General features: G+C 46.1%; 1 long non-coding RNA gene across 1 annotated transcript in view; it reads left to right on the top strand.

Moving 5' to 3' along the window:
• LOC102162221 (uncharacterized) overlaps positions 1-12273 on the top strand; it is a 173655-nt gene that overhangs the window by 158487 nt on the left and 2895 nt on the right. The window contains exons 12-15 of the long non-coding RNA XR_014816393.1: positions 2149-2371; positions 5238-5421; positions 10746-11087; positions 11849-11956. This is a non-coding gene — a long non-coding RNA (uncharacterized LOC102162221). The remainder of the gene's footprint in view (positions 1-2148; positions 2372-5237; positions 5422-10745; positions 11088-11848; positions 11957-12273) is intronic.

The raw sequence follows: 12273 nt of genomic DNA, 5'->3' as shown, positions 1-12273 counted from the left end.
AAGGCGAACGCCCACAGGCTCCCAGGCTACATTCTCTCGAATGCAGTTCACTTGATCACTTCTCACGCCTGTCTCTTGTAAGTGCTGTAAGTGACTCAAGTCTAGCTTGGAACCTGGGACCTGATGGCAGCCTCTTCTCTCATCATCTGCAAACCCAGGGCCTTTGGACCCTTCTTTTAAATTCTGAAGTGGAAGCAGTTAGGAGAGGCCCATGGATTTGGCGAAAGCCGCATTTTTCCTCCAGAAGCATAAATGAGAAACGTTGAAAGCTTCCTCTTTAAGAAATAGATTTAAAGCCAGTGTAGGATTAAACCATAGCAGATCATTTATGCAGCGAATGACCAGTGTTGGTCTGTGTGAAGTTTTCTCGGGTCAATAAGAATTCTTCTCAAAAAATTGCCACCTGCCCCTGGAGCTTGCTCAGTGCTGTAAATGGCTTCAGACAAGGGGTTGCCCTACAGTCCACATTCTCCGGTTCTCCCAGGACAGATGTCTAGTCTGTCTCTGCCCACCTTCCTATAAATAGCCACCATTCTGGTTTGCACATGGAGGAAATAAAAGTCATTTCTTCAAGGTCACATACCTACCAAATTTTAAAGTCAAGATCCAGGATCAATTCCGTGATTCCAGAGCATTTAACCACCCTCTTCTTCTTTAGCAGGCACCTGCTCACATCATAGGCTTAGTGCCCACCAGGACCAAGGCTCCTTGTGTGGGGCTGAGCTGACAAACCCAGGTCTGTTTTAGTATACCTGTATCCTAGACTGCATCGTACTCGTCTTCCTTGTGTCCTTCTGGAAGGATGTTACACCTCCTGACTTTATTCTGTGGAGTCCTCTGGTTCTGGGTAGGAAGACAGCCCCCAGGATAGATAAAGAAGGTCCTTTATATTTTATAATCACATATTTACTTACCCCGCAGCAGGATCCACTCTGCATCTGGGAATTACAGTGGAATTCCTAGTGGTAGGAATAATGACACGGGTCAAATGATGCTATAAAGGATTCCAAAAATCTCTTTAAATAAGTGATTTGGACAAGAGGGTCTTTGGGAACTTTATTTCATATATAAGATTATTTGATGGAGTTCCTGTCGTGGCGGAATGGAAACGAATCTGACTAGAAACCATGAGGTTGCAGGTTCCATCCCTGGCCTCGCTCAGTGGGTTAAGGATCCGTCATTGCTGTGAGCTGTGGCGTAGGTCGCAGACGCAGCTCGGCTCCTGTGTTGCTGTGGCTGAGGCATAGGGCAGCAGTTTCAGCTCCAGTTCGACCCCTAGCCCTGGGAACCTCCATATGCTGCTGGTGTGGTCCTAAAAATCCAAAAAAAAAAAAAAAGATTATTTGACATAATTTTCATATCTTCCTGGCATGAGATTTAGGCTTACATAAAATACTATAGGACATGTAACTTTTAGGTTAAATTTTCAGCATTTTGTGGCTTATAGGTTAAAGCAGCAATAGACCTATGGCTGCAGCACCGATTCCCAAGCAAAGAGTCCCTGGGCCCAGCTGCTAAATATTTTCTGGATGTGGCTCCAGACACAGGCCTGGAGCAATGGCCATCCTGTCCTCGGGCTGAAGCACGTCCAAGAACAGGTGAGCTGGCAGGCTGAGCAGAGGAAGATCCAGCCCAGCTTCTTAGCATCCTGCCCTCAGAGAAGATGTTATTTCTGTCTCAGAGTGGCCATCTTCATGGACAAGGTTCTTCCCCTGCCAAGGGAACTGGTGCAGAGGTGAAAGATGAGCGATTCAGAAATGAAAACCCATCGAGTGGAAGCAGAAGGCAGACCCATCCATCGCCTCTGGCTTCTGCCTTTTAAGCCCACAGCAAGTTCGCCTTGCCTTCCCTCCCTGGGGAGATTATTCTGCGGTTTTGGCACAAGACAAGGACCTGGGAGAGAAAGCAAAGTCTATGGATATGGTTGCCTTTTCTCCTCTAAGCCAACCAGTGCCTTGTTTTTCTGTGAGCCTGCCACTGTGGGAAAATTGCGAGAGTGCAAAATTTCCCTCTTTGTCCCCAGCGCACTTCATTTACCCGTGAGCCAAGCTGGGAACAGAGCCGCCTCTCACAGGCCTCATGAATGACTCTGTTTTCTCAGGGCAGCTCTGCCCACCCATTGTCTGACTGTCATGCCCTCTTGTCTAGGTGTTCCCTGCAGGCCGGCTGTTATGTAACGTCTGTGCAGGGAGCATCGCGTGAGAGCGAGAGGATCAGAGAGGAAAAACCCAGAGACCAAAGTGTCTCCTGGAAAAGGAAGGGGAAAAAAAAAAAAAGAAGACGACTAGCCATTTGTCAGCTCTTTTCCTGGGCTTGTTTGCCTGAGTGATAAACTTCGACTGCTGGCATACAAAGCCCATGGCTGGTTCAAGTGAGTGCTTGCGTTTATATTATACATAAGACAGGACGTGCTGTACCCGCAGGCCCATGCTGTGCAGCTGCCACCTGGGTCCTCCCATGAGACTCTGATCAGAAACTCTAGCCCCTCTCCTGTGGCCTAGGAGGAAAGGACTTACCCCCTCCACACTCAGCACTCTCTGTGTCTCCCTCGCATGTTCAATCACTGGCCCAGGGAGCCTCTCAATCCTGCTTAGAGAATCATACATCCTACCCCCCGCCCCTTGGACTTTCCTCTGGCAATTTCCAGGTGGCCTTGACTCTCCATCAGAGTTCAGGGTCAAGAGGCAGCTTGATGTCCACAAAGGAGGCTGCTCTCCCCCACGCTTGCATCACCTGGATGCCATGTCCCAGGCTTAAATGTTATCCATCATCTCCTTTGTGGAGAAATGAAGGAAGGTGGGAGTGGTTTGTGTCCTTCTTTATCTGCCCCAGCATTTCCCCCAAGCTTGTGCTGCAGAACACCTGCCCTGGAGACGTGAGAAGAGACTGTGGGGCAAATAAAATAGGATTGCCTAACCGGATATTTTGCTAGAGTATATTTTGCTAGTATCTTTTGCTAGAGTATAGAGTATATGCTATAGTATATATATATATTTTTTTGCATAGAGTATACTCTGCATATTCTACCCTCCTCTTGGAAAGTTTAAATGCATGTTATCATAGTAAAACCCTGACATGTTTGCAGTAAAGAAACCTACCTCATTTTGGTATAATATCCCCCCACACCTATTTGACTGTTTGTCTACAGGCTCTGTGAAGACAGAGACTTGTCCTGTATTTTTCATGATTGAATTTGTAGTTCACAGCCCTGTTTTGGGTCTTCAACAAATGTTTTAAATTAAATTGAAACAAATTTAATTGACCATTAACATCCTACAGAACTAAGGTGCCCTGGACCATACATACTGTGGTGAATGCTGTTCTGTGTCATTCACTAATTCTATTAATTGCAATGAATAGAGAAGATTAAATGCACAGGTAGACCCAAAATGTAGACTCTGTGGTCCTCATATAAGAATAGGCTGCAGGAGTTCCCGTCGTGGCTCAGTGGTTAACGAATCCGACTAGGAACCATGAGGTTGCAGGTTTGATCCCTGGCTTTGCTCAGTGGGTTAAGGATCCGGCGTGGCCGTGAGCTGTGGTGTAGTTTGCAGACACAGCTTGGATCCCGAGTTGCTGTGGCTCTGGTGTCGGCCGGTGGCTACAGCTCCGATTGGACCCCTAGCCTGGGAACCTCCATATGCTGCGGGAGCGGCCCCAGAAAAAGGAAAAAAGACCAAAAAAAAAAAAAAAAAGGCTAGAATAGGCTGCAGGAAGTTGCTCTCCACAGCCTCTTAAATGCATCCAGCCCACCCATGAGCCACTTCACAGGGTGAATGGGGTATACGCCTCTGACTCCGCAGCTCACCCTCATCTTCTGACTTATCCTGCTTTCTATTATTGACCCTGATTCTTTGAAACCTTGGTTTTGGGAACTGCCTCACAGTAGGTTCTTTTAACTCTGCTCCTTGTTATAAAAAATCTATTAAAACAAAATAAAACTTTCCCTCTATCTTCCTGGCTGGGGCTTTGGAGTCTGAAAAATCTAGATTTGAATCCGTATTCTGCCATGTACTGGATGTGTGGTTTTTAGAGCTTTTTGTACCTATTAGAACTTACTCTCCTCCATAAATGAGGATAATAGCACCTGTCCCATCAAAGTTGTGATGAAAAGTAAACAAGCATGTCAGGCCTCAGCACAGTCCTGGCATTTAGCCAGTGCCAGGCTCAGGGCCGCTATTATTCACCTGCTCTCCCCTCTCACCTGCAGCTTCAGTCTGGGCACATGCCCACCTCCATGGGAGCCTCTCCTCTTCCTCTCCTGGGTTGGACTCACCAGACTCAGCTGGCAGGAACTCTGATCCAGATATCCTGTCTCTGGGGATGCCTCTCCTCTCTTCCCCTCTGTCCCCTCACTGCTGCAGTGCTCACCAGCCTCTTAGATTCACCCCCTTCACCACTTCTTATGTCTTCACTAGTAGGCATAAGTGGAGTGTTTGGCAGTTGACAAAATTCTTTCTTAATTCACCATCCCATGTAGTCCTCACAACTAGTTATCTTTTTACAGTTGAGGGGAAAAAAAATGACTTGATGACTGGTTTGCAATCAAACATCAGAGCCTGGACTTGAACACAGGTCTGCCTTCAGGTCCAGAGTTCTCCCTCATCCCCTTGCCACAGCGGCCACCTGTATAGCACAATACTGGGGGAGGGGGTGGAAAGAAGCCTATCCTCCTACCCCCACAGGACCTCCTCACTGACATTCCATTTCGAGCTCCTCTACCATTCTTGGGTGTGGTCTTGTACAGCAATGAAAGGACCTGGAGAGAGGACATGGGGGACAGGAGGGTAGGTGGAGGAAAGAGGAAGGCAGACCAACTGATCCTCCAACTGCATGTCCCAGATTCTGGTCCTCCCCAGACCCAAGGGTTCCCACCTTCCACTTTCTAGGACAGTGGCACATGGAATGCTTATACTCACATCCAGTAACAGCAGAGAAAATTCTGATTAACATACTTGAAAGTCTAGTATAAGGAGTGTTACATTCTCAATGAATAAAATATCTCAGACTCTCTAGAAGGGCTATTTTAGTCCTTGGTCTGTTGAGTACATATACTACACACACACACACACACACACACACACACACACACATACCACACAGACATACATGCATCTTTGTGGTACTAAAGTAAGTGAACAATTAGTGGTCTTCCTTTTTGGATTGTTCTTTATATCACATCCTACAATTAAATATCTGAAACCTAGTGACAAGTCCTTGATCATTTTTGGATCTAGGATGCCTTTGTCAAGACAGAGGGCCTATAGATGAGTTCCCGTGAAGGAATAAAGCATCTCAGGAGCAGGAGGCATTCAAAAGACAGGGTCATCCTTGGCCAGCACCATGGAGAGTCACCCATCTTTCTCCTGATCCCTGAGGTCAGATGTCGTAAAAATATAAGCAGCAAATGAAAAGAAAGAGGTGAGTAGTCTTCTTTCTCTGTGGAGGAATCATGCACTAAGAAAAGTAAGACTCTTGTGCTCTTCTGTAGGGCAGTGAACACTGTTGGGGGCTTGGGATTGTAATACATGACACGGAAAGAAATGGTAGTCTCTTGACCTCCGATGTGGAGCTACCAGGAATAGCCTGTCACATGCTTCCCTTCCTTCCGATCCACTTTAATTCCTTTTTCTTTCTCCCAGCCTCCAAAGGGCCCTGGAAAAGTATCTCTAGTGTTATTTTCACACAGAAGCCTCAACACAAAGAGTTTAAAACCTTCTGACTTATCATTCTACTCTGCCATCTAAGGGCACATCTAGAATCTCAAATTTCCACCTTTACAGAAAAGGCATCAAATCAGAGTCTGTGTCTGAACTCTGGCAATGAGAAGTGTTCTCTCCATGTATTCCTGCATGACAGACCACTCTAAAACCTAGTCACTTAGACCAACAACTGTTATTTTGCTCATAAATCTGCAACTTGGAAAAGATATGGAGAGAAACTTTTGATCCACCCTGTGTCTGCTGGGAAAGCTCAGGGGATGAGATCTGGAATCCTCTGAAGTCTCACTTCCATCTCTCTCACTTGGGTGGAAAGGACACAAAACTGGGGGCTGAAAGAGCTGGGGTTCCTTGGACAGCTGTCTCTGTCTCTGTGTGATGTCTCCACATGGCCTTTCCAGCATGCAGTTTCAGGGTAGGTGGACAGGTTGAATCAAAGTTCTCTAAGTGTAGCCCGCCTTCTATAACCTAACCTCAGAAATGATTCAGTGTCACTTGTACTGTGTTATACTCATCTAGGGTGTCACAGGACTCACCCAGGTTTGAGGGGGAGGAGATAGACTTCACTTCCTGATGGGGGACCGCATGTAGGACAGAATAGCATAGAGAATGAGAAATAGAGCTCTGGCCCTTTTTGGAAAGTTCAGCGTGCCACAAAGAGTGAGTCAATGGAGGGAACATCAGTCTGAAGCGTTAGTAGTTCCTGGGCTGTCAGACACTGGACTTGTAAATTTTCATATTCCCTTTCAAGAGTTATAAGTTGTGAGAGAACAAAGCAACAAAACCAAGTACAGGGCAAGTCCATTGTAAGAGGCATCCATTCCCTTCATATCCTTCTTGCCTCTTGCCCTGAAGAAGGCAGCACCATTACTATCAGTTGGAAAGCCAAGGGAAGCTGGGCTTTTTCCATCAAAAGCAAGAAGATCAACAGTGATCCCAGGAGTCATGGTAGGGTGAGGAGAACAAGGCTAAATATTGCTCTAGCAACCAGAATAACCCACAAGGGAATGTCTCATTTCTGCTGAAGGAAGGGTTTTCCTCTGAGCAATCAGGGGTTACCAGGACACAAATACAAGGAACTGGTTAACATGTGGCATGAATGAAGACATGAAGCAATGTAGGTCCCATGCCCACTAGTAAAGAAGATAACATATTAATAATGGCAGTATATTAATAAATGAAGCTCATTGCTGTGGAGCACAGCAAAGAAACTTGCATTTCTTCTCAGGAAGAAGGAGAATGGAAAGAAACATCCAAGTATGTGAAGGCTCTAAAAAGAGAAATTGAGATCTCACTCTCAAAATGCCTATCCAGCTATATTTTTTTAAAAAATCAACTTTTCAGGTAATCAAAAAGAAATTAATAAGCCTGAAAATATAACATATCTTTAAAATATACAATACTAATGTTCATATCAAAAATTAAAAGAAAAAATATAAGAAACAACATAACAAACCACCTATTAAAATGATCAATATACTTGGACAATATGCAATCTAATTTTACTAATCTTAATGATTATTATTTAATTAACTTCTTCAAACTAAAGAGCTAAGAACCTAGAGCATTGGTAATTGGGACCATATTAAAATAGGAGTTCCCATTGTGGTGCAGCAGAAACGAATCTGACTGGGAACCATGAGGTTGCAGGTTTGATCCCTGTCCTTGCTCAGTGTGTTAAGGATCTGGCATTGCCGTGAGCTGTGGTGTAGTTCTCAGACGTGGCTCAGATCCCACATTGCTGTGGCTCTGGCGTAGGCTGGCAGCAACAGCTCCGATTTGACCCCTCGCTTGGGAACCTCCATATGCCATGGGTGCAGCCCTAAAAAGACCAAAAAAAAAAATTTAATAAGGAGTTCCCACTGTGGTGCAATAGGATTGGCAGTATCTTGAGAGTGCTGGGATGCAGGTTCAATTCCTGGCCCAGAACAATGGGTTAAGGACTGGCATTGCTACAGCTGCAGCATAGGTTGCAGCTGTGGCTTGGATCTGATGCCTGGCTGGGGAACTCCATATGCCACAGGGTGGCCAAAATAAATAAATAAATAAATAAATAAAAGAAAGAAAATCAATAACTTCTACTCATCAAAATATACCATTAAGAGGATATAATGATAAGCCACAGCATAAGATATCTGCAATACATATAATAGGACATCTGCTTGTATCCAGGTTATGAAATACATGACTGCAAATCAATAAGAAGAAACAACCTGGAGTTCCCGTTGTGGCTCACTGGTTAATGAACCCGACTAGTATGCATGAGAACGTGGGTTCAATCCCTGGCCTTGCTCAGTGGGTTAAGGATCCAGCGTTGCCTTGAGCTGTGGTGTAGGTCACAGACACAGCTTGGATCCTGAGTTGCTGTGGCTGTGGTGTAGACCAGCGGCTGCAGTTCTGATTCGACCCTTAGCCTGGTGCAGCCCCAAAAAGAGAGAAAAAGAAACAACCCAATAGAAAAGTGGGATTTGACCAGTCGCATAAGAAAGGAGAATATTCAAATGACAAAAAAACACTGAGATTCTGCTGCACATTCACCAGGATGGTTAAAATGAAAAAGACTGAGAAAGTAAGTATTGATGAGGTTGTGGAAAAACAGAACCCCATACACTGCTGGTGGGAGTTCACCCGCTTGGGAACACTGTTTGGCATTACTGACTCCAGTACCTTGGGACCTAGGATTTCCACTCCTAGGTACAGACCCACAGAAATGTGAGTACATGTGCATCCAAAGACATGTAGGAGAATATTAATCATAGCATTGTTTAAAAGAACCCCAAACTGGAAACAACCCAAAGCCTATCAACAAGAGAATGAATAAATAAATTGAACAAATGGCAAAGTAAATGTATTCACACAATGGAGTGCCATAAAGATGTGAACATGGAAAAAATACAGCCACAAATAACAACGTGGATGAGGCTTTGAATATACCATTAAGCAAAAGAGCCACAAAAAACATACACACTGTATTATTCCATCCACGTGAAGATTTTTTAAAGATAAAAACTAAAGCATATTATTTAAGCCGGAATGCTTAGATGGTAAAACTGCAAAGAAAGGCAAGCGATTTCCCTGAAAGTCAGGATAGCTTTTTTCTTTTGAAGGGAAAGAGATGCTAAAAATTGAAAGGGGTGCCTAGGGCCTCTAGTGGAGTTCTGGCAACGTCTCCTCCTTCATGTTACCTGCGTATTGGCTTTGTGATGAGCCGCTGAGCTGAACATCTTTGTTTTGTGTGCTCCTTGGTCGGCGGATTGCAGTTTATAACAAAAAAGGCTTTATACACACACATATACATGGCACACAGTGTATGTGTTTAGCGCCTAGCCTCATGCCCGGCATGTAATAGATGCTCAGAGAACATGAGGTTGCTCCTCTTCCCCCATTGCTTTTCCTTTCTAGTAAAGCCAAGGGCGGAAGAGGAGAATGTGAATATTCATACACACCTCACTTTCCAAGGACCGGCACCATCCCTCTCTTGTTCTCACACAACGACCTTATGGGCAGGGGCATGGCGACTGCAATCAAAGGTCAAGCCTAAAGCAAAGGGGGGATGTGGGCACGGCCACCTGATCTTGATGACCTCCTTGCAGGAGCACGGCCTCACTAATAACTAAATTGCTGGATCCTAAGCTGAAAGTGCCCTTTGACAGACAATATGTTTGTTCTATATTTTCTTTTCACTTCCAAAAAAAACAAAGTCTTGGTTGAAAGGTTTACCTTTGCTGCAGGTTGCAGTTAATCCGATAATCACTGAATACATGGTTATCAAGCCAGACATTCTTTGTGCGTCAGAGAAGCCAGAGGCCTGCCATGGAGGTGTTGTCTGCCAGGAGATTGGGATGCCTGGGAGGACGGGGTATGGGGGGTGGAGCGGGAGGCAGTGGCTTCAGGAGTTTCTGCTCACCTGCTCCTGCTCCAGCAGGCATGTCTCAGCCTGCAGCCGCTGGGCTCAGGCCTCATCCAGACACAGCAGCCACTTGACATGTTTACAACTGGGAAGAAGGCAGTGACACTTGGGAACAACACCTGAACTCTATCAGATGAGAAATCAAAGGCATCTGAAAATCAAGGAGGTGCCACACCACTTATAAAGTCCCTTTACCTTCCCCCAAGCCACATCCCACCCTCCCATATCTACCTCCTACCCCCAACCAATTCACCTGAAAAACACCAGTCTTGGAAAGAGATGAAAGAATGAGATTTCTGGGCCTGAAAGTGAGTAACAAGTTCAAAAGGCCAAACCTTGAAATCAAGAAGGACCTGGGAGGTTTATTTTCAGTTGATGTGGAAATTCCTTCTTGTGACCTCAAAGAAAATTCCACCTTTAGCAGAGATTTGTTCTGCAAGGGGGATCAGATTGGAATTCCTTAGGGACTGGGAAGGAGGTGGGGACAGGAAGGGAGTCAGAAGAGGACATCTAGCCCTCACTTTCTTGGACCTGTGGCGTTAGGCAAGAGGCATCCTGCTGGTTTGGTCGAAGTGAGAATCTCTGAGGATTAGATTATTGATTAATAGTTATTGAGGGAGTACCCGTCGTGGCGCAGTGGTTAACGAATCCGACTAGGAACCATGAGGTTGAGGGTTCGATCCCTGCCCTTGCTCAGTGGGTTAAGGATCTGGCGTTGCCATGAGCTGTGGTGTAGGTTGCAGACGCAGCTTGGATCCTGCATTGCTGTGGCTCTGGTGTAGGCTGGTGGCTACAGCTCCGATTGGACCCCTAGCCTGGGAACCTCCATGTGCCGTGGGAATGGCCCAAGAAATAGCAAAAAGACAAAAAAAAAATAGTTATTGAGGACATATAGTATCCCTGTGCTGTGCTGGGTGCAAAAGTCAGACGGGCCAGCCAGAGATACTCTGTCCTTCACCCCAGGGGTTAAAAGGACAGGAGGGATGTGGCTCAAAAACAGGTTCCAAGTGGGCTAGACACCTATAAATACATGGGCACTGCAGGGTGACTAGGCTTACAAAAGAGAGGAAAAACAGCTGGGCACCTGCAGGTCGGAATAACCACCTCCTTTTCAGGTCTGCAGAAGTCTGGCCAGAGAGCAAGGTGTGAAGCGGGTAGCACAGGAGGCTGACATAGGCGGCTTGCATACCCGGGGCCCCCACAGGAACGTGGCCAAAATGGGCTGGTGAAAAAGTGGACACAGGGATGTGGTTGGGCAGACTGGTCATGTCTATAAATATATAAATTGTGTCAAGAACCGGATAGATTCACTAAAGGCCAGAACAGTGCCATCACGCAAAACAGCAGAAACAATCAGATAATATCACAGATGCTTGTCTGAGTATCTTCTTCCAGGGAGTCCAGAACTAGAGGGAAGAGAAAACGTGATTGGCAGATGGCAGACTGACCACCAAGAGGTGAGCTAAGAAGGGCCCCTGCGGCCAGTCTGCTAAGGGGTGGGGCATGAAAGTGTGACGTCTCTCACTTACTGTCTGGAGCGGTAAGAGATTGACCCAGGGACAGGCTTGCCTGCTGGTTTGGTCATGCCCTGATTTCCAGAATCAACTGGTAGAGAGGCAGCAGAAACATCTGAAAGGGGAGATCTTTCTCATCTTGATTTTGCTCTGGGTTCCTCTGCATGACCCTGGGCAAGCTTTCTTCCTTAACAATTTCCTCATCTGCAAACCATCAAACACACCCATCCATTACCTTGGTCATGCTCACTGCCACAATTAAACAGTCTCACACCAACATGTCCTGGGCAATCCTCCCTCATGACAGCATCTCTAATGTTCATAAAGTGTTTCCAGCCAAGTGAGAGCAGGGAGAATTGGATTTAACATCGAGAGATGGGGGGTGTGGCCATCTCCTTGCACAAGATGAGGTTGTGGCTCCTGCGTAGTTAGTGCAGATGGCCCCAGGGCACCCTGGGTAGATCTTGGAGATTTGAGGCAAAGCAGAGCATCACTCAGCCCGCAGAGCCCGCAGGACCGCACTGCCCAGATGTGCCCTAGTCCTAGACTGCCTCTCGGTGGGATTTTGCTCTTCAACTATGCAAGTCTTTCCTCCACCACCAGATTGCAAGCCAGCAGAGGACCAGGACTCATCATTGTTCTTCTTAACTTCTCCCTCAGTATCCAGAACTGATACTAGGTCTTCATTAAATTCTTGTCAATAGAACAGATTCAACAAAGCTATCTGCCAAATGTTAATGGAATAGATCCTGTGTGGCCGACACTGAGCTACCAAAAAACACGTTTTTATTAAGGTCCAGGCAACTCTCCAGGTAGGTGCTTACAGTTGCAACATTGTTTTCAACTGCTTTTTAAGAATTGCCCATCAGGGAGTTCCTGTTGTGGCTCAGTGGGTTACGAACCTGACTAGTATCCATGAGGATGTGGGTTCGATCCCTGGCCCAGCTCAGTGGTTTAAGGATCTGGCGTTGCTGTGAGCTGTGGTGTAGATTACAGACTCCGCTCAGATCCCACATTGCTGTGGCTGTGGCTGTGGCTGTGGCTGTGGTGTAGGCTGGCAGCTGTAGCTCCAATTCAACTCCTAGCCTAGGAACTTCCAAACTTCCGTATACTGCAGGTGTGGCCCTGA

This window comes from Sus scrofa, chromosome 9 (assembly GCF_054392235.1).
Source record: "Sus scrofa isolate SSC_HxYL_T2T_F1_AM1 chromosome 9, Sscrofa_HxYL_maternal_Yorkshire_Landrace_v2.0, whole genome shotgun sequence".
Taxonomy (NCBI): Eukaryota; Metazoa; Chordata; class Mammalia; order Artiodactyla; family Suidae; genus Sus; species Sus scrofa.
Note: the sequence above shows the minus strand (reverse complement) of the source record. Positions and strands in the feature narration are given on the sequence as shown.